Source organism: Callithrix jacchus, chromosome 8 (assembly GCF_049354715.1).
Source record: "Callithrix jacchus isolate 240 chromosome 8, calJac240_pri, whole genome shotgun sequence".
Taxonomy (NCBI): Eukaryota; Metazoa; Chordata; class Mammalia; order Primates; family Cebidae; genus Callithrix; species Callithrix jacchus.
Window position 1 is genome coordinate 34,391,702 of NC_133509.1, and position 23,206 is coordinate 34,414,907.

Here is a 23,206-nt window from a genome sequence, read left to right on the forward strand (position 1 = left end):
TATTCATGTATTAAAATATAAGCAGAATTACAAGAAATGGTACCAAAGCTTCATTCAAGTATCTTTTACAAGTATTTACCTTTGGTTTTATGATTAAACATTTCTGTTTTTTTTTTTTTTTAAATATCATTCACCATGATCAAGAGGAATTAATCTCCAGGATACAAGCATAGGTTCAACCTGCAAATTGATAATGTGATACATCATACTAACAGAATGAAAGACAAAAACTATGTAAACATTTCAATAGATGCTGAATAATTCAACAATCGTTTAAAATTTTTTTTAAAAAAAGACCCTCAAAACACTGAGTATAGAAGAAACATACCTCAGAATAATACAGGCTGTATATAAAAAACCCACAGCTAAAATCATACTAAATGAAGAAATATTGAAAGCATTTACTGACAAGACAAGGATGCCAACTTTCACAACTTTTATTCAACATATTACTGAGCCAAAGAAATTAGACAAGAGTCAAATTAATCTTGTCCATGGATGACTTCATATTATATTTAGAAAAACCTAAATACTCTACCAAAAAATGATTAAAAGTGATAAATAAATTCAGTAATGTTGCAAGATGCAAAATCAACATGCAAAACTCAGTAGCATTTCTATATGCCCACAGTAAGCAACCTGAAAAAGAAATTTAAAAAGTAATCCCATTTATAGTAGCTGTAAGAAGTATCAAAATCCTAGAAATATATTCAACCGCAGAAATGAAAGATCTTTGGAAGGAAAATTATGAAGAAGTAATGAAAGAAATTGAAGAGGGATGTGGGTGGGAGACCCGCAAGTGCCAAGGCAAGGGTCTGAAGTCTCAGCCTGCTCCCATATAAATGATACAATTAGAAATATAATCACATAAGTAATCATACATATGTACTGAAATGTATATATGCTCATTATAATATTTTAATGTTGCTAATGCTTCTTGAGTTGCAAAGTGTGAACCTAAGGTGACATTGTGAAAGAAGTGACCCTAAGAAGTGACCCTTAGAGGTCTCTAAGCCCCCTGTCACGCCTGTATGAGGGCTGCTGGAGAGCACCTTGGCTGTGTGGCAGCACCAGTGCTGAGAAAGTGCCCGCTGTTTAGCCAGCTGTGGAAAGAGACAGATGTCTCCTTCCCTGGAGGAGCTAGGAGAAAACTCCACTCCCCCAAGCTCTTGTGGTAGGCCTGAGGGCTCTCAGGGAGTCCTGCAAACATCTGGGAGCTTAATTGTCTGTATGTGGTACCATGCTTCAGTGGTCATGTTCCATGTCTACTTTCATGTTCCACTTCTGCACCTGGCTCCTCTTTTTCTTAGAAGATATCAGTAATAGTAACATAAATCTCAAGATCTTCTCTCTTCTTGACAAGTATGAAAAAAGTGCTAACGCAGTATGCTCCTTCACTCACCTCAGCTACTTGAAAGTCCTGGGCCCCTATCTCCAAGGCATGTGATTTACCTGACCCTATCACTGACTACCAATGACCTGCCCAGTCTACTCTGACCCTGCTTTGTACACAATAAAAGCCAGGGTGACCAGGCACTCACTTGGGGCCAGTGCCAGACTCCACACTTTGGTGGACAGTGAAGCCCTGGGCCCAAACATTTTCCTCTTGATCACTGTGTCTTGTGTCTTTATTTCTACAGTTTCTTGTCTCCCCACCAGTAGAGATGGGCTCATAGGACCCTGTAGGACTGGACCCTACATCGGACACCAAAAAACAGAAACATATTCCATGCTCATAGATTAGAATAATAATGTCAAAACATAAACATTACCTGAAGTAATCTACAGATGTAAAACAATCCCCATTTAAATACAAATACCTTTCTTCACATAAATAGAAAACAAAAAATGTTAAAATGTACCTGGAACCATAAAAGTCCCCAAATAGTTAAAGCAATCCAAAGCTAAAAGATCAAAACAAGGAACATCACACTATCAGATTTCAAAATGTACTTCAAAGCTATAGTAACTCTGACAGTGTGGTACTGGCATGTAAATAGACATATAGACCAATGGAACAGAATAGAGAATCCAGAAATAAATCCACACATTTAAAGCCAAATCATTTGAGACAAAGTCACCAAGAAAACATATTGGGGAAACAGCTTCAATAAATGGTGCTGGAACAACTGAATAGCCATATGCAGAAGGATAAAAATAGGCCCCTATCTCTCACCATATACAAAAATCAGCTCAAAGTAGGTTAAAGACATCAATCTAAGACCTAAAACTATGTAACTACCAAAAAGAAACATAAAGGAAACACTTTAAGACATTGGCCTGGGAAAAGATATCTTGAGTAGGACTGAAAAGCACAGGAAACAAAAGTAAAACTAGACAAATGGGATCACATCAAATTAAAAGGCTTCTGCACAGCACAGGACATAATTAACTTTGTGAAGATATATCCTAAAAAATAAGAGAAAATATTTTCAAATGCGCCACCCAACAAGGGATTAGAATCCAAAATACATAAGAAATTCAAATTAAAAGCAAAAACAAAATAACCCTATTAAAAATTAGCAAAAAATCTGAACAGACAGTTTTTAAAAGAAGACACACAAATGACTAACAGATATATGAAAAATGCTTAACATAAGTAATGAGGAAAATGCAAATTAAAACCAAAATCAAATCATCTCCCACAGTAAAATGGCTTTTATAAAAAAGAGAAAAAGTAAGAATTGCTGATAAGTATGTGGAGAATACTGCTAGCCTGCGGGTGGGAATGTAAATTAGTACAGTCACTATAGAAAACAGTATGGGGGTTTCTTACAAAACTTAAAATGGAACTAACATATTATCTAGCTGTCCCACTGCAAGGTATATATTCAAAAGAAAGAAAATCAGTGTATCAAAGAGACATTTTCACTCCCTTTTTTTATTATCGCCCTATTCACACTAACCAATATATGGAATCAACCTAAGTATCCCCCAATGAATGAAGAAAATGTACATCTACACAACGGAATCTTATTCTGCTATTAAAAATACTAAACTTCTGTCATTTGCAACAACATGGATGGAACTGAAGGTCATGTTAAGTGAAATATGCTGAGCACAGAAAGACAAGATACCAAGGTTCTCATTCATATGTGGGAACAAATAAAGTGGACCTCATAGAGGTAGAGAGTTGCTTGGTGGTTAGCAGAAGCTGAGAACAGTAGACAGAAGAGGGAGATGAACAGAGGTTGCTCCATGAATACAAAAATACAGTAAACAGAAGGAATAATATCAAGTGCTCCACAGCAGAGTAGGATGGTTACAGTTTAAATTTTTTGTATAGTTCAAAATACCTGGAGAAGACTTATTTGAACTTCCCAAAATAAAAAGGGGATAAATATTTGGGGTAATGATGTGCCAATTGCCCTGGTTTTACTATTACACTTTGCATGAATGCATCAAAATATCACATGTACCTCCAAAATATGTACAGCAATTATGCTGTACAGCAATCACGCTGTGCATGTTTTGGAGGTACATGTGATATTACAACAGTGAAAAAGTCACTGTGACTAACCCCGTCAACAAGGCTGTAATGTCAAAATGTGAATCATTATTAGGTAATACTTGTAAAATTTTGGGAAAATATAAAAATCTTACAAATTAAGAAACAAAGTGACACAATTTAGATATTTGTTCCCACCCAAATCTCATGTTGAAAGGTAGTCTCCAGTCTTGAGGTAGTACCGGGTCAGAAACGTTTGGATCATAGGGGCAGATCCCTCATCAATGAGTTGAGCCACCCTCTACGTAATAAGTGAGCTCTTGTTCTGATTTCGTACGATATCTGGTATTTTAAAAATATGTGGCACCTCCCCTCCTACTTCCTCTTGCTTTTTCTTTTGCCATGTGACATGCCTACTCTCTGCTTCATCTTTCACCGTAAGTGAAAGCTTCCTGAGGCTTCACCAGAAGCCGAACAGATGCCAGGACCGTGTTTCCTCTACAGCCTGCAGAACTGTGAGTCAATTAAACCTCTTTTCTTTATAAATTGCCCAGTCTTGGGTAATAACAATTTATAGTCTTTATAGCAATACAGAAATGACCTAATACACAAACTGTACTCCACAACAGATAAACTCAAAGAAAACCATGCTCAGATACATCATAATTTTAATCTTGATAACAAAGGCAAAAAATAAGTCTTGGGACCACCCAGAGATGAATGGCGCATTATCTAGTGGAAAAAATAATTCAAAAGACAGTAAATTTCTTATCAGAAACCACAGAGGTTGGAAGATAAGAAAAACTATTATTTAAATGTTGACACACAAAAAAATTGTCATCACTGCTTTATTCCATATCTTGTTAAAACATTCTTCAGAAAAGAGGGTGAAATGCAGATATTCTCAGATTAAGGAAAATTAAGACATTTTGGTTGCTGCCCTAAAAGAAGTACTTTTGATGGAAACAAAGTGATACCAGAAGGAAATCTGGAACTTTGGGAAGCTGGCAATGCAAGAGAAATTGTAAATATCTGGACAAATAAAATAAACTATTTTCTCTTATTAATTTTCTTCAATATATTTTTATTATTAGAAACCAAAAGATAAAGTTGGTGCCAAAGAAATTGCAGTTTTTTTTGCATTACTTTCAATGTCAAAAATCTATAAAAATCTGGACAGGTTATATTTAATTTCTGAAGCAACTAGTAAAAGATAATTGAAAACATATAGTCAAAATCACAATTGGTAAAATAGAATGCTAAAAACATTCTCAATTAATATAGTATAAAATTGATATAAAATCAGGAAAGAAGGGAGGGAAGTGGAACAAAATGAAAGGAAATAGATAGAAAGCAAATAATAGTAGAATACCTAAATAAAACATAACAAATAATCACATTTCATGTAAATGATCTAATCACATGCAAGTGGGTGTGCATCACATCTGTGGACCCCAGGTATTCAATATTCTATATTATCTAACTAGCCCATATCTAATTTTTACCCACCTGATATATATATATATATATATTTTTTGTTTGTTTGTTTGTTTGTTTGTTTGTTTTGTTTTTTGTTTTTTTAGCAGAATCCATCTTACCTACAGAGGAACTTGACCCAGGGAAGCAAGTGCTCCTATCCTGTCTCTACTTGAAAGTACCTGTCTTTCCTTAGATTTTGGGTTAGTTGGTCCAAGAGCCTCAGTTATGAGGATCAGTAAAATTGGAAATTTGCAAGGAATGTAGAATTTCTTATGTTGTAGTGGTGGATATTTTTTGTGTGGGAGTGACGCCCTTCCTCGATTTCTACATCCCAAATGCAAGCTCTATTATCTGAAGAAAATATTTGGCAAGCACAACCCTGGCTCTGACTCTCCAATTCTATGAAATACCTACCTATTAAAATAATTATATTAATCTTAAAATAATTCATGTCTACAAATTGATTTACTCTCTGAAGGAAAGACATGTTTTAACAAAAGATCTTGGTTTCTAGGTTAGGTATTGTAAAGTGGGTTGAGGAAATAATGCTTAGGTAAAAAAATGTTTGTATTAAAATTGGTTATGTGCTAATATAATAGGTCTGACTTCACTTTTTATGTTTAATGACTAACTTTTTTTATATCTTACCCATCTCTCTTCCTCTGCCCCACAATTGTCAAGCTGCTAAGAAATCCTTTGGCACTGAAAAGGGGATTCAAACGATGCAAGTTCCTTGTCAAAATTCACCAGAGCTCTCACCCAAGCCATACCCCTAACCATACTAGAAATCTCTAGCCATTTTTAGACCTACTTGGGAGGTCTGCACTGCTCTTCTCAGGAAAGCATCAATTATGTAAGAAATAAACCTTTTACTACCCTCTGGGTGTGTGTGCAATATCATGTCTCAACATCTGAACCAAATTTTGAGTGTGGGCCCATCCTTGTATTTCAGGGTTGATTCAACAGCTAATTTGCACATCTATTTAAGCCTGTATTATTGCCAGGAATTTTGGGATATTTGCAAATATGTCATACAATATTTATGCAAATATTTTTGTTTAGGCTATAAACAAGAAGAAATAGTTATATAAAGAAACTGAAATAGCTTTTCACAAGTTCACTCCTATTTTTGGATATTTCTGCTCTGATGACTTTGACAGTTAAGGTGAACAATTTAATGCTGTGAGAACTTAAGCATATATCATAAACTTGGTGCATCAGACCAAGTCTTAGGAGGAAATAGATGGGACATACAAGATAATATTTGGAGTGTTTAATGGAGGGCATATTAGCAAAGTTATAGGCAAGGGGAAAGAAAAACAAAAGAGAGCTCAGTACTGAGCAGCAACAGTAAAAGTCAGTATCATTCTTTGACCTGAAGATTGAGGGGAAAGACAGCAAAAGATTCAGAACAAGAAGGCTTGATGAAGACAGTATGAGGCTGAGAGTTTTGGTGGGGGTACATAGCCAGTTTAAGATGACCATGTAGACAGAAAGCCAAAAGAAAGAATATGTGGGTATGACTCCTCTCTCCCACTGATCTTCTGCAGGTGATGCTTCTCTCATGGCCCTTGCCAAAATTCAGCTGAAAGCCAGAAAGCAAAGGAACCTACTAATGCCATCCATGCAGGTCAGCATGGAGCTGGGTGAAAATGAATAGAAAGGAGATCTGGAGGTGAAAGGAAAGATGGTCAGCACACTGGAGCTTCTTAATGCTCTGAGTAATATCACTAATCTACTTTCAAAATTGTTTTTCTTTTCAGTAGAAAGATGTATTCTTGGGTTTTACCATACATAGAAATAACAATATGCTTCATGTCTCTGACAACTTCTGGAAAATTTCCCTAATTAATTCTCAACACATTCATGTGTATTACATATCTAATGTCCTTAACTGATATTGTATATGTATGTTTTTTTGAGGTTAATCATCTCAATACATGGTTCAAGAGACAACAGTTCTGAAAGTCATCCCATATCTTCTTAAGGTATGATTTTTTTTCATCAATTTTGAACTATGGGTAGTTGTGTTTATACTACACTACAAAAGATACATTGCTTTTAATGTCATCCCACATCTCTAACTAGAGTAATTTCATTACTCTAGTTCCATTAATTGTTTCTGGAATTCTTCTATAACACTGAAATATTACTAAGGACATACAATCGAAATAATCTTGAGCACAGTATTTTTGTTTATTAACACTAATGGAGTATTTTATATTAAAATATTTTTAAATAAACATGGGCCAGATGAGAAATTTGTATCCATACTCTATAAATAAAACATGATGGATTATGTTAATTACTTTTTCTCAGAAAAAGGAATTCATTTTTACTAAGCACTCTCATGAATATTTTCAGGAGTAAGGTAGGGCAACATCGGATTTACTTAACTTTCTGGTCTTTATAACCATATTCAGACTCTCTACAGTAGTGAAATTAGTGTCTAATATTCTGATATTATCTTTTGCTTAGTAGTGTGTCCTGGCAAAGCTAGGTTCTGTCTGTTAGGAAAGAAATGTTTTATCTTGTGTCATCTGAGATTTAAATCTTTATCTTGTGCTAAGTGCAAAATAAGTATTAAACAATAGACAATGGAAAGATTACTGTGTTCATTTTCTTAAGAAATCTTAAAAATTTTTAATTTTCATTGTTATAAAATTTAAAAACATATTTTTTTGGAAAGAACACATATGAAGTTATATGTTTTTGAAAAGGAAGCATGAAGTTTGGGAAAAGTTTTATTCCCTTTCTCCAAATCTAGTTTTTATCATAGCTACTATTATAGCTAGACATTAGGCTGCAATATTAACAAAAATACCAGCATTAAAAAAGATGATGATTGAAAATTAAAATTCTATGAGAATAAATACCTAATTTCAAGGAATTTGCCATCTAAAAATAAATAAAGGCATTTGGAAGATTGTTTCTGAGCAGTGGCAGAGTAATCACAAAATACAACATCACTTAAAAAATGACAGCATGTGTTTTAGTAGAGTCAATGCTTTCCTATTGTATACTCTATTTTTTTTTTTTACTAAAAGCTAAATTTAAGTAAAATATTTATTACTTATTAAGGTAGGCTTTGGCCACTAAATATAAAACCTCTGACAGTGGTCAAGAAACCTATGCTAAGCCATTCACCAGAATAACAGAAAAAGTAAAGGGTTCTGAAAACTTGTACATGATTTAAAATTTCTAGAAAATAAAGTTGGTGTAATTTGTATAAAAGTTGAGTGTAGCAAGTTGATGAAGTGCATAATGTTAAAAATGATAACATAAATAACTGCATTCAACTTTTTAAATTAAACAATAACAACACAATAAATTGAAAATAATTCAGGTATGAAAGGCATAATGGAAAGCGGGTATAAAAAGACTATGGGTTTGTCATAGATGGCTCTCCGTATTTTGAAGTACGTTCCTGCAATGCCTTAGTGAAGATTTTTATCAGGAAGGAGTAGTGGCTTTTCTCAGTTTTTGTGCTTCTATTGAAATGATCATATTTTTTTTTAATTTTGTGTGTATGTAGTGAATAACAATTACTGTTTGTGTATGTTGAACCAACTTTGCATCCCAGGAATAAGGCCTGCTCAATTATAATGAATTAACTTTTTGATGTGCAGCTAGATTGAGTTTATAGTATGTTTTTGAGGATTTTTGTGTCTATGTTCGTCAGGGATATTGGTCTGTGGTTTTCTCTTTTCATTGTATCTTTGCCAGATTTCAGTATCTGGATGATACTCATTTCACAGAATGAGGTATGGAGAAATCCCTCTTCCTTGACTTTTTTGGAATAGTTTCAGTAGGAAACGATTGTATGTCTGGCAGAATTCAGCTGTTAATCCATCAGGTCTAGCGCTTTTTTTGGTTGGTAGGTTTTTCATTGCTAATTCAATTTTGGAATTCATTACTGAGTTTCATTTTCTTTCTTACATCTACCAAACAGGCAAAAGCAAGAAGGATTCTCCCTAAGAACTGGAACAAGACGAGGATTTCCACTCTCACGACTCCTATTCAATATAATTCTAGAAGTCTTAGCCAGAGCAATCAGGCAATAGAGAGAAGTAAGAGTCATTTAAACAGGAAAAGTGGAAGTCAAATAATCTCTCTTCACTGACAATATGATTATTTATCTAGAAAACCCTAAAAGCCCAACAAAAAGCTCCTAGAACTGATAAATGACTTCACTAAAATTTCAGTATACAAATTCAATGTACGAAAATCAGTATCATCTCTGTATACCAATAACATTCAAGGTGGGCGCCAAATTAAGAAAGCAGTCCCATTTATACTAGCCACAAATAAATGAAAACACCTAAAAATACATCTAACCAAGAAGATGAAATAGCTCTACATGAAAAACTTGTAGAGTAAAATACTTCTGAAAGAAACAATAGATGACACAAACAGGAAAGCATTCCATGCTCATGGATCGGAAGAATCAGTATCATTAAAATGACCATACTGCTCAAAGCAATCTATGGATTCAGTGCTATTACTGTCAAACTGCCAACATAATTTTTGTCACAATTAGAAAAAAACTATTCTAAAACTCAAATGGAACCAGAAAAGAGTCAAAATAGCTAAAGCAATCCTAAGCATAAAGAGCAAAACTGGAGGTATCACATTACCCAACTTCAAACTATACTGCAAGGCTACAAACTATACTACAAGTAACCAAAACTGTATGGTACTGGTACAAAAACTGATATATAGACCAATGGAATAGAATAGAAAACCCAGGAATAAAGTTCTACATCTACAAGCAACTGGTATTCAACAAAGTTGACAAAAATAAGCAACAGGGAGAGGGCTCCCTAATTAAATAGTGCTAGTAAAACTGACTAACCATATACAGAAGAATCAAACTGGGACCCTACTTCTCACCATATACAAGAATTAACTCAAAATTGATTAAAGACTTACGTTTAAGACCTCAACCTATAAAAATCCTAGAACAAAACCTAGGAAATGCTCTTTTGAACAATGACCTAGGCAAAGACTTTATGACTAAGTCCTCAGAAGCAACCGCAACAAAAACAAAAATTGACAAGTTGAACCTAATTAGACTAAAATGCTTATGCACAGCAACAGAAACTATCAACAGGGCAAACAGATAGCCAGCAGAATAGGAGAAAATATTTTCAAATTATGCATCTGAGAAAGAATAACCGGAATATATAAGGATCTTAAATCAACAAGAAAAAAACAATTAAAAGTTGGCAAAAGATCTGAACAGAAACTTAAAAAAAAGACACAAAAGCAGCCGACAAACATATGAAAAAATGCTTAACATCATTTATCACCAGAGAAATGCAAATGACAACCACAGTGAGATACCATCTCACATCAGTCAGAATGGCAATTATTAAAAAGTCAAAAAACAATATATGTTGGCAAGACTGAGATGAAAAGGGAATGCTTATGCACTATTAGTGGGATGTAAATTAGTTCATCATCTGTGGAAAGAGTCTGATAATTTCTCAAAGAACTAAACAGAACTAACATTCAGCTTGGCAATTCCATTACTGGGTATATACCCAAAGGAAAATAAACCATTCCATCATAAAGACATATGCACACATACATTCACAGCAGCAGCATTCACGAGAGCAAAGACATGTAGTCAACCTAGGTGTTTCTCAACAGTGGACTGGATGAAGAAATGTGGTACATAAACAACATGGAATAATAAGGAGCCATAAAAATTAACAAAATCACAGTCTTTGCAGCAACATGGATAGAGGTGGAGGTCATTATCCTATGTAAATTAATGCAAAAGCAGAAAACTAATTATTGCATGCTCTCACTTATAACTGGAAATTGCCCTGGGTACACACAGACATACAATTGGGAAAAACAGACACTGAGCACTCCTCCAAAAGGAGCACGGGAGGAGTGGGGGCAAATTCTCCATGTATTAGTACATGGAAAATTTATGTTATTAAGTAAACAAAGCAAAATACAAAATAATGGGTCTCATCTAGGATTAAATTTACTTGGGAATACTTACTAAAAATATAGGCTACTGTCCTCACCATCTCAGAACTACTCAATCAGAAATTCAGGGGACAAGGCCTAGAATTCTGCATTTTTAGTACCACTGATGGCTCTGATGTGTATAAACAATTCATAATGAAATCTGATTATGTAATATGACATATACCTTAGGAAATTTAAAAATTATGCACTTGGATAGTATTCATTTTAGTCTCAGATCATCATACTATCTTTCAAGTTAAAAGAAGACCTGATGCAGCCCCATCAATGGTGTAGGGAATCTATCAAATTATTTCTACTCCACCAAATAGCAAGAAGTTTAAAAATTCTTTTAAATCTAGTTATTCTAGAAGTGGTACAGAGTTACTGCCTTGGGGATTATTTTCGTAAATGGCAGTGATTCTGTTAATGTGAGAAAGAGACAGAGAACTAACATCTCAATTAAAAATCAAGATCAGCTAAATAATTTGTGGAGTTCAGAGCAAAATGAAAATGTGGCACTTTTGTTCAAAAGTTATGAAGAATGTTAAGACAGCAACAGCACAGCATTAAACCAAGCATGAGGCCCTTCTAAGTACAGGGTCTTTTGTGACTTCCCAGGTTGCACGCTCATTAAGCTGGTTCTGCACTTAATACTGTAAGAGCAAGTTGACATTTAGAAAATAATTGTGGTCTCAGCTTTTCATACACTTACTATCATTTTTTGGAACTAAGAGTTCTGAGCAAGACTGCAAATAAGTCTTTATAAAGGATATTCATTCTTCAAGCACTCTTTCCTCAGGTGACCTAATTAGTATATATTTTTTTCAAACCTAAAGCATTTCTTGCATGGTGATTTAAATTCATCCCATGGAAATTTCTTGCTTCTATAAATAAGCTTTTAAAAATATTTTAATGTCTCCATATAGTAAAATCTTTGTAAAATAATAAACGTTTATGAGGGTAAATGCCAAACATACATTTTAGAAATACCTAAGTATCTGAATATCTTTTATCTAAAATATAAAACCCATTTTAGCCAGTTGCTATTTCTTTTATTAATCTTCAATTATTCTAGGAAAGAAAGAATATTTTTTATCTCACAGAATTATTTATCCTGAGAGGTTCAAAGTTCTGAGCCCTGGGACAACTGTACTTTTCTCAAACCCCTTTCACTATCAGATTCCCTCTAGTGGAAAGAGAAATTATTTCTTTTTCACTGTGCTGTAATGTTATTGGTAAAGTTTTTTTATTTGAACTGTTTTATGACTGGTAAAACATCCTGCTGTCTTTTGAGTAGTGATGAAGGGGTGTATTAAATGTTAAAGTCCTTTTATAATCCTTCTGAATTTAGATCTTACAAAAAATTAGATAATGAGGCTTGGCTCTCACAAAACATGTACTTTCTCAGCTCCTCCCCTATCCAATGCATGTTTGGTATAAGACTAGAAGAGCAAATCTTTTTTTTATTATTAACTGTAATGAACATTACTATATCCCTAAGTATTTGAGGTGAGTCTTAGCTCAGGGACATGTACAACGGAGTCACTTACACTAAGCCTTAAGCCACATCTTTAAATTCTCACTGTTAATAGAATCCTTGTGGTCTTGGGTCTGTGTATTGCAGTATGTTCTAGTTATTTCTTAAAGATTTAATTCAGCAGTAGGAGTATTCTGTGTGAGTTTATTATTGTTTCTGATTTTGTTTTTCATCAACTTTAGTTATAGTAATAGTAAAGACAATTTAAAAAGCAATAAATTTAAATAACATGAAAACATCCTTACAGTAAACCTATAAAATAATTATCATTTCCACTGCACTGAAGAAGAAAAATACTCAGAGAACAACATGATCTTCAGTAAAGTGAGAATACTTTTCTTGAACCTGATTCTTCAGCTTCCGAATCCCATGATAATTATCCACACACCACTGAGGTCCAGGATGTAAGTGTATAATACTCCATCTTCACCATAAGCTTCCCTCTCCTACACCTTATAGCTATACTTGTTTCACTAGCTTCATCATATTTCCTCATCAACACACATTTGCTGCCCATGAGGAACTGGTTAGTTCACTTTATACATCATTGATCTGATACTTTTACTGTTTATTTATGCCCATTTACTATTGCCTTCTTCAAAGTCCAAGAAAGTTTTTCCTCTGGAAATAGTCTCTAAATCTAAACCACACGTAGTTCTTCTGTTAACACATAAGGATATGGTTTGTTATCAAGTGCCAGAGTAGCAATTAGTTCTATTAGAAGGAAAATGACTCGAGGCAGAGAAACCCATCTATGACTTACAAGTCATGTGATATTTTACAGTACACATTAGAGTTTTCTCAACCACTAGAGAGCTAATAACTATCACATGGAGTTTTGTAAAGATGAAAGAAGTTATAGCTAAAACACCAACTATGATAATTAACAATTGGCAAGTCATTAAAATATCATTTCCTTTTTATAGGTCTATTTGTACATCAATTCTATAATCTACATCATACATGCATTCTAATTACCTGTTATCTTCAGTGCTTTAACAATTAATTATTTTGGGTGATTTGTGTTTTTCTAGGAATCTGTCCATTTTATCTAAGTTCTAATGTGTTGGTATAAAGTGATTCATAACATTCCCTTCAAGTCTTTTAATTCTGGAAAAATGCATAAATATGTCTCTGCTCTTATTTTTGATGATAAGTTTTGCCTTCTCTATTTTTTCTGTGGTCAGCCTATCTAAAGGAGTAACAATTTTGTTAATTTTTTGATAAATAACTTTTGCTTTCAATATTTTTTTCTTTGCTCTCTAATTCACTGATTTATGCACTACTCTTATATTCTTATTCTGAGTTTGTTTTGCTTTCCTTTTAATAGGTATTTAAAATGGAAACTTAGATTAATGATTTTCTGTTTGACTTTTAGTAGATTGGCTCTAATTTCTCTACATGTAGTTCCCCTTGTGTTTACCCTACCAGGGTGAGAACTTGTGGTGCCTTTTTTGGGCCTGCCCATGGATGCCCATGGACCAATTGCCATGCACTTCCTCTTCTCTGAAGCTCATAAGAGCCCCAGGCTCAGTCAGAGATGAGCAAACATCAGGATGACCAGCTGCAGAGAGGAGCTACCCACTCCAGGGCCTCCCCTCTGCTTAGAGGACAGAGAGATAGATGATGGGGAGATCAGTTGCAGAAAGAAGCTACCATCTCTTCCGAGAGCTGCCGAGATGATGGGATGACCTGTCTGCAGAGAGGAGCTTCCTACTCCAGTGTCTCCTCTCTGCTAGGAGCTAAACACTTGATGGGAAAACCTAGCTGTGGAAAGAAGCTACACACTGCAGATCTCATCTGAGCTGTTCAATCACTCAGTAAAGCTCCTCTTCATCTTACCTTCCACTTGCCTGCATACCTAATTCTTCCTTGTCACAGGATAAGAACTTGGGACCCACTGAATGGAGAAACTAAAAGAGCTGTAACATAAACAGGGCTGAGACATGCCCCTTGCTTGGCATGTAGTGTGGTGAAGAGAAGGAGAGAAAAGCTGTGGCCCTTTGGGGAGCCCAGACCTGGGAGCTCCCCAAGCCAAGGCTGTGACTCTTTCTTTGGGGGCCCTGCAGTTCCTGGCATCTCCCAGTTTCCAGGCTCCACTACATTCCTTAGTGCAGTCGAACAAGCTGCTTGTGGTGTGCTTGGTCCAGCCACAGCCTCACAGAGAGCTGGCACCCATGCCAGCACCTGGAGCTGCCTGCCAGTAGCAGCTGGTATGTCTGGCATGCACAGCAGCTGGACTCCACTCTTGCTCATACACCTGTTGCTGCTGCATGCCTGACTCACAGGCTCCCTTGGAGGTGTGGGAAACAGGCTAGTAGCATGAGCAAAGAGCTGTCTGCCAGGCCAAGTGGGTGGGGCAAGCCCAGTGGGCCCAAACCCAAGGGAAACTTGGGAATGGTGTCACTGGTCACAAGTTCCTGGCCAGAAAAGCAACACCCCAAATATCCTGTAACAACTTCATCCCCCGACAGTGCTTTGGTTTTCCAGAGGGCATAGTCATCCTAATAGATCAAAAAATGGTTTAATCTTCCTTGTTTCTTTACCATTGTTTTCTTCTTTGCTTTTGTATCCTTAAATTATAATTGGCATGCTTAATGTATTTGTTTTATTAATTGTTTTGTTTTGTTTATGACTTCCATAGATTTTGGGGAAATATGTGGCATTTGGTTATACAAGTAAGCTCTTTAGTGGTGACTTGTGAGATTTTGGTGCACTCATCACCAGAACAATATACACTGTACCCAATTTATAGTCTTTTATCCCTCTTCCCCCTCACTCTTTCCCATATCCCCAAAGTCCATTGTATCATTCTTATGTGTTTGCATACTCATTGCTTAGCTCCCATTTCTGGGTGTGAATATACGATGTTTGATGTTTCATTCCTGAGTTACTTTAATTAGAATAATGGTCTCCAATTTCATCCAGATTGCTATGAATGCCATTATTTTGTTCCTTTTATGGCTGAATAGTATTCCATGGTGTGTTTGTGTGTGTATGTGTACACATATACACATATACATACACACACAATTTTTTATCCACTCATTAATGGTCATTTGGGCTAACACAACCCCTTTGACAACAGCTGCAAATAATAATAATAATACTTAGGAATAAACCTAACCAAGGAGGTGAAAGACATCTACAAGGAAAACTACAAAACACTGCTTAAAAGAAAATCATATATGACACAAACAAATACAAACATATTTCATGCTCATGGATGGGTAGACTCAATATTGTGAAAATGACAATACTGCCAAATGCAATATACAAATTCAATGTAATTCCCATCAAAATACTACAATCATTCTTCACAGAACTACAAAAGGCAGGCCTAAAATTCATATAAAACCAAAAAAGAGCCTGTATAGCATAAGTAAGATTAAGCAAAAAGAACAAATCTGGAGGCACCACATTACCTGACTACAACCTAAACCATAATCACCAAAACAGAATGGAACTGGCGTAATAGGCACATAGACCAATTGAACAGAATCAAGAACTCAGAAATAAAGCCAAGTACTTAGCCAACTGATCTTCAACAAAGCAAACAAAAACCTAAAGTGGTGAAAGATAACAAATGCTTTGTTATCTGTTTTGAATAATTAGGTAACCAAAATTATGGCCTTCTCCTACGACCTTTTTTGGCTATGTCCCTTTGGATTTTGTATATAGTGTTTGCATTTTCATTATTTTTTTACATTTTGTGTTTTAAACTAATTTTTGACTATATTTTTATGTAGATTTTTTGTTTTTTGTTTTTTTAATATTTCATTCCTGTTAGTTTGAGTTTAAAATATTTATTTATATTCTACTGGATCAGTGTGTCTTATTTCAGGTGCCATATGTAGAAATTTATTATAGAGTACCATATGAACACGTTGTATTTGAATAATGTATATTTTAAAAGGATTTCTCTAACATATGATATTGAATATGCTACTTGGTTTCATCTCATTATTTCTCAGTTTATTTTTGTCTTCATTTTATTTTTATTTATTAGATAGTTATTAGGCAGAATAATAAGAGAGATCTGTTTGTCATTTCCTCATATTTCAAAATGCATCTTTGTTTTCTTTCTCACATTTTATGTCATTGGAAGTTAATTTATTTTGTGCTTGGTAAATTATATGTTCTTTTTATTATAATATCATGGCTCTCATCTTATAATAATATGCTACTAACTGCTTTATTCAGTTTTGATTCGTTTTTCACTTTTATTTTTACACTTTGGATATTTTTTGCTTTTTTATATAACTTTTGTATTTTGGTTTTCTTTGGCTAAATTTTTGCATTATGCACTGTTTTTGGTCATTTATATCATTTTTATAGTCATTGACATACTTCTACATATGTGATCTCAGTTCATGATTTTGCTCATTGTTAGTTTTTTTGAAACACCATGTCTATTATGTCTTTTGATATCTAAACTATTCTCTATTTTGTTATGATTGTTTCCTTTGGAAAGTAGAATGTAATTTTCATGTACATGTTTATATGACCATTGTAAACTTTATGTACATTAATTCATACCTATACAATTAAACACACTGTTTTATTCTATTTAACAGAAGACCAAGAAGTTGTGTAATTTTTGGCAATCTTTCTTCTTTTCTACTACTTTTCAGTCTCTATTTTAACCCATGTTTGTCCTGAACTGTGTGTGTGTGTGTGTGTGTTTACATGTGTTTAGGGGTAGTCGTCTTTTATTCAATTACTCCACTGGTCATATTAGCCATGTTCTTTTTCCTTCCATATTGTTTTTAATACTGATCCATTGATTATATGTCCCTCATAACTTGTATTCATATTACATATTATTCTTTAAATCTATGGCCAGTATATATAGACTAAGGTACTATAATGTAGCCCTCTTTGATAAACCTTTCAACTTATAATTAAAATATTTATGAAGGCCCTAAGATACCAAATAAAAAGAAACTAGAAAGTAAGAGTATTCATTATTAAAAATAACAAGGGCAATTTTATTATTGTTACAGATAATTTTTACTAGTTATAACCTGAATAGGTCTGTATTGAAAAGCAATTTGACACTTTCATTAGCTTTGTCCTAAGAATCCAACAATTATATGAAAACCACCATCAGTTTAATCTTGACAAATGTATACATATACATTTTATTTAGGTAAAGATAGAGGCTGGCCCTGGGGTCCCTGTGAATATAGCTCAGGCCTCTCTAGTTATGCACATAACAAGGAGAATACAGAAAGGGGTCACAACATTGGGCAATCAATGTGTTCAGGACACCTAAAGTATTGATTAATACATATGTATGTATTAATACTGGAAAATAACTGTAGTAATTGGTCTCAAGAAAATCATGGATGGTGAGAGTGGGTCCTAAAGACAATCTGTATCTCTTTATAATGCCAGATTCCCAAATGAAGTTCATGGAAAAGTTCTAGGCAAAAAAAGTTTGGTTTTCTCACTTAGGGGAGAGAGGGGCTGTTTTCATAGGTGAAAAAACATACATACATATATACATACACACAGATGTGTGTGTGTGTGTGTGCGTGTGTCCTGCACATTTTGAGACCTCTAGGACATTCCTCTTTCTTCATCTAGGATGGCCTGAGGTGAGGTGAATTTGTACGATGCTAATGACTCCTTGGAATTCTGGCTTCGACTGACCTATATCAATGTCTCTCTTATTCTTTCTTCCTACTGTTTAGAAGATTATCCCCAATACTATTCTAAAGAGCAGGAAGAAAGTACCCGAAATGCTCTTCTAAAGAGCAGGAAGGGGCTGGAATCTGCCTGGTGTCCTTTGTGCCCACAATGCCAGCAGGCCCTATGGAAGGAGTGGGGAAAGCATAGCTCAAGAGGGAGACCCTGTCATGCCTGAATTCAGCCTATGCCCAGATAACTTGTTTGCCTTGACTATGCACCACAAATTCACCCCACACATGCACACACACATGCACTGTTGTCTTAAACTGCCTCTAAACTTCCCAACTCTATGCCATCATCTGGTGAGGAATATCTTAATTTTTTTTATCAACAGCCATTTTTGTCAACTTTTGGGTATTTGCCTAGGGATAGCAGTATGAGAAAAAAAAGATTCATTCTGGAGACAGAAAATATGGTTCAAGGTACCATTCTTCCACTTTTCCACTATTTGACCTTAGTTAAGTTACTTGATCCCTCTGAGCTTCAGAGATCAGCCTCAAAATGCCAGCCTGATCATTACCAAAGGCAGTTCTCTGCTAATGAGAGAGGAATCGGTGATAAATACTGCAACTTCTCAATCTCTCGATAGACAATTCTAAGGCATAATTTGCGCAGTCCCTCGCAGGTTCCTAGAAGGATTGAGTCCCAGTTTCATACAATAGTAATTGCTCCACTAATGCACAGTACAATGGTAAAGTTACTTATCTTTCCCATTCCCACATTGTGCTTCCTGAGATCATCTCTCCTGCAAACTCCTGCCTTTAACTGCTTGTATCAGAATTAGCTTAAGGAAGGACTCAAACTTATCATCTCATTATGTTTAAGACAATCCACAGTCATTCAACAAGATAAATTCAACATCTGCTTGTTCAAACAGGCAGTTTAAATAACGGTGTGGTAGGAATAAGCACCTGTGCAAGTTTCAAGTCTTTGACAATTTAACTCCGTACTTCTTCAAGAAATGCTACTGTTTTTGATTTTGCTTTCATGGCAAAAGGTCGACACCAAGAATGTATATTTAGCTTTTGCTATATAATAAACCTCACTTCCTGGATCAGGGTAACAATGTGGGAATCTACCAGTTGCTAGGGAGGTAGATTGGTAGGGAGGGAGACACAGAGAGAGAGAGATTTCCTCTATACATGCCAGGACTGGGGAACTAATCATAGAAGTGTGTGTGGTCCTAATTGGACCTACCCAGAGATACACTCTGGTCAAGACGCTTTCCAACATTTAATATTTATAAGCCACATTTTGATCAGTGGCTATCAGGGTAGATAGGGAAGTAGTGACCTTAAGAACTAGCTTTTCTTCAAAGTCACTGATAACCTATAGAAAATCTTTAAAAAAATCCCTTTTTCCACTGCACACACCCTGGAAAATGGACAAACATCTGGAAGGCTTGGAGAAAAAGTTATATTCTATATTGTGGCCACACTGTCAAAAGTCTAGGCCCCTCCTCAGACAAGGAGCTCTAGGTCTGCAAACTGAGTAAGGGGCTATGAATCGTCACTATGGTTGAGTCACGTTTCTTCCTATGGGATCTGAATGTATTTGTTTATGTATGTCTAGACTGCCCCTCTATTTCATTCCTAGAGTTCCCACTCTTGATTCCTTAGCAACACAGAAGCCTGGAAATCAAAACACTTCAAGTTCCATTTTGTTAATCACCCGTGGAAATTGGGCCCACTTGTGCTGAAGTGCTGCCATCTGTGTCTACTATTCTGTGATCCGTTTATTTCTACTATAATTGGGGAGCCCAGCTACATGCTGGAATCATCTATGATCATTTTTAGTCTTCAGAGGACAGAGTCAAAAGAAAATTTTATTGATTTCATTTTTTTTTTTTTTTGCCACAAAAGGAGTGTTCACTAGGTTTCCCTAAGGTTAAGAGAGGGCTGAGCAGTTTACACATAATATTTTAATGCCAACAGTTACAACTCCTAGAATTTTCAAAATCCTGCCTCTAGATTATGCTTGGGAAGTCCCACCACCTCCATTCCCTATAGCAACATCTTTAAGGCCAGGCACATAGTCACACACGTGAACCAACATCATAATCGCAAATTACAGATGACTACATTCATACTAATAACATAGGCTGAATCCAACTTTCCATTTTGTTATTTTTCATCCAATGTCCTTACAATCATTTCCATACATGGTTGGAAATTCAAATTTCCAACCTCGTCTGTTGCAGACACAAATTAGCAAGATTCTCCTCTATTTAAGTATCTATGTTATCTCCTCCTTGGATGGACAGTATCCTTCCCTGGGGCTCTGCTGGAAAGTAACTGCGATAATTGTTCGGGAACAAATAATGGATGGTAAGAGTGGATCCTAAAGACAATCTGCATCTCTTCATAATGCCAGATCCCCATTTGAAGTTCTTGGAAAAGTTCTAGGCAAAGAAAGTTTGGTTTCCTCATTTAGGTGGGAGAGGGGCTGTTTTCACAGGTGAGAAAGATTTTGCAGGAATGTTCTAAGATTCTCAGCCATATTTGAGTGTGCCCAAATTTGTCCAATTCCATGTCTCAGAATCTCTCCAGTTCCTGTTCATTTTCCTTTAGAATAAGAGGCTTGGAAAGGATGAGATTTAAGCGATTGTACAATGCTATAACTTGTACAATCAAGTTCTGGATCTGATCTTCCACTACATCTGTCTTGCAGCTACAGGAGATAAGGGATTCCTTTATCAATAATCCAGAGTCATTCTGATTCTGCATCCATGACTTGAATGGTATTGCCTAGGCAAGGACTTCATGACTAAAACACCAAAACAATGGCAACAAAAACCAAAATAGACAAATGAGATCTGATTAAACTTAAGAGCCTCTGCACAGCAAAAGAAACTATCAATAGAGCGTACCAGCAACCAACAGGATGGGAAAAATTTTTGTAATCTGCCCATCTGACAAAGGGCTAATATCCAGAATCTACAAAGAACTTAAATTTACAAGAAAAAACAACCCCATCAAAAAATGGGTGAAGAATATGAACAGAGAGTTTTCAAAGAAGACATTTATGCAGCCAACAAACATGAAAAAGAGATCATCATCATCATTAGAGAAAGGCAAATCAAAAACACACTGAGAGCCATCTCATGCCAGTTAGAATGTCAATCATTAAAAAAATCTGGAGACAACAGATGCTGGAGAGGATACGGAGGAAAAGAAACGCTTTTACACTGTTGGTGGGAATGCACATTAGTTCAACTGTTGTGGAAGATATTGTGGTGATTCGTCAAGAACCTAGAAATATAAATTCCATTTGACCTAGCAATCCCATTACTGGGTATGTACCCAAAAGATTATAAATCATTCTATTATAAAGATACATGCACACATATGTTTATTGCAGCACTGATTATAATAGCAAACACTTGGAACCAACCCAAAGACCCATCAATGAGAGACTGGATAAAGAAAATGTGACACATATACACCATGGAATACTATGCAGCCATAAAAAAGGATGAGTTCATGCCCTTTGCAGGGACATGGGTGAAGCTGCAAACCCATTCTCAGCAATCTGACAAAAGAACAGAAAACCAAACACTGCATGTTCTCACTCACAAGTGGATGTCGAATAATAAGAACACATAGACACAGGGAGGGGAACATCACACACTGAGTTCTGTTTAGGGGTGGGAGGCTGGGGGAGGGATAGCAGGGAGTGAGGGGATTGAGGAGGGATAGCATTAGGAGAAATATTTAATGTAGATGATGGGGGAATGAACAAAGCAAACCACCAGGGCACGGTATACCTATGTAAGAAACCTGCACATTCTGCACATGTACCCCAGAACTTAAAGTATAATTAAAAAAAAAGAAAAAGAAAATAACGTGTTACTTCTGATACCTCTGACTTTGTGGACTACAACCCACAAAATTCGTGCTTGCTCTGCCATTACTGCAACTATTAATTTAGAGAGCATGTTGTAGAGAATGTGATATTGTGTTGACAGTCCAAGAACCCCTGGTTAGTAACATATTCAGTTGAATGGAATTTAAGAGAAAAAATGAGGTATTTTTTTGAAAAATGAAAAAATCTGCCTCAATTCTGCAGCATCAGCTCCTACCTGGAGTTTTTAGCCTGCTGGCTTGTTCCACAATTTTAAGATTTACCCAGCCAAACCCCACAACTGTGTAAGCCAATTCTTTGAAATAAAACCTCATCTATCTATCTATCAATCTATCTAATCTATCTCTCTACCTATCATTTATCTACAATAAAAAGTGAAAAAATTTCCATAATTTTAAAAAATTTAATGCCTTATGATACCCAGTTCACAGACTGAAGAGAATATTTCTTCTTCCATCTCCAGCCTATGTATCATCTCTTTTGTTCAAGGCTTCATGATTTACATCAGCATTTTAATTGTAAGTACATAGATTCCCACTGAAATGTTTGAAATATGTAAAATACTACATTTCACATTTTAACACAAACAGTATAAGCCCTCTGTCTAAAATACTTCTCTCGGGGTCCCACTGCCACCCAGAAAGTAACAGTTTTTCTACTATTCTAGGACCTTTATTTTGTTGCAAATATGTAGGCAGATTTATTTTCAGGTGAAAGTGTACTGAATTAGAAGTGAAAATAAATCCTTCTCATCTGATTAAAAATATAGTTACTATTTCAGACATTCTATATTAAGTTCTATATTCCTCACTGCATTTTAAATAAGGATTGAGTTTTGAATGTTGATTGCAAAAATAAGATTACAAAATTAAAATGGAAATAAAGAAGTATGCCATCTCCTATCAAATAGCACATCAACTTTTATTCCTCTATGCTTTTTAGTATTTTTCTTTGTGCTTTCATCCCAGTAATTACAATGCAAACATGAGTTTTTATTTTTTCATTTCACATTTATCTGTGTTGTTACATATCCTTCAAAATTGTCATTAAATAATGATATACTGTTTCAGTAAATACATGCCTCATTATCTAATGATTTAATCATTTTCTAAAATTTATTAATGTAAATATAAAATAATGCTGCACTGAATAAAAATGATGAGATAGGCATGTCATAAATCACTTTTACATAC

At 35.2% G+C, this 23,206-nt stretch overlaps 1 long non-coding RNA gene across 1 annotated transcript; it reads left to right on the plus strand.

Moving 5' to 3' along the window:
- The first annotated feature begins 6,767 nt into the window (after positions 1-6,767).
- LOC144577542 (uncharacterized) lies at positions 6,768-17,026 on the plus strand. The gene is made up of 2 exons (XR_013521680.1): positions 6,768-6,915; positions 8,880-17,026. It is a non-coding gene; the product is annotated as an uncharacterized LOC144577542 (long non-coding RNA).
- The last annotated feature ends 6,180 nt before the right edge of the window (positions 17,027-23,206 follow it).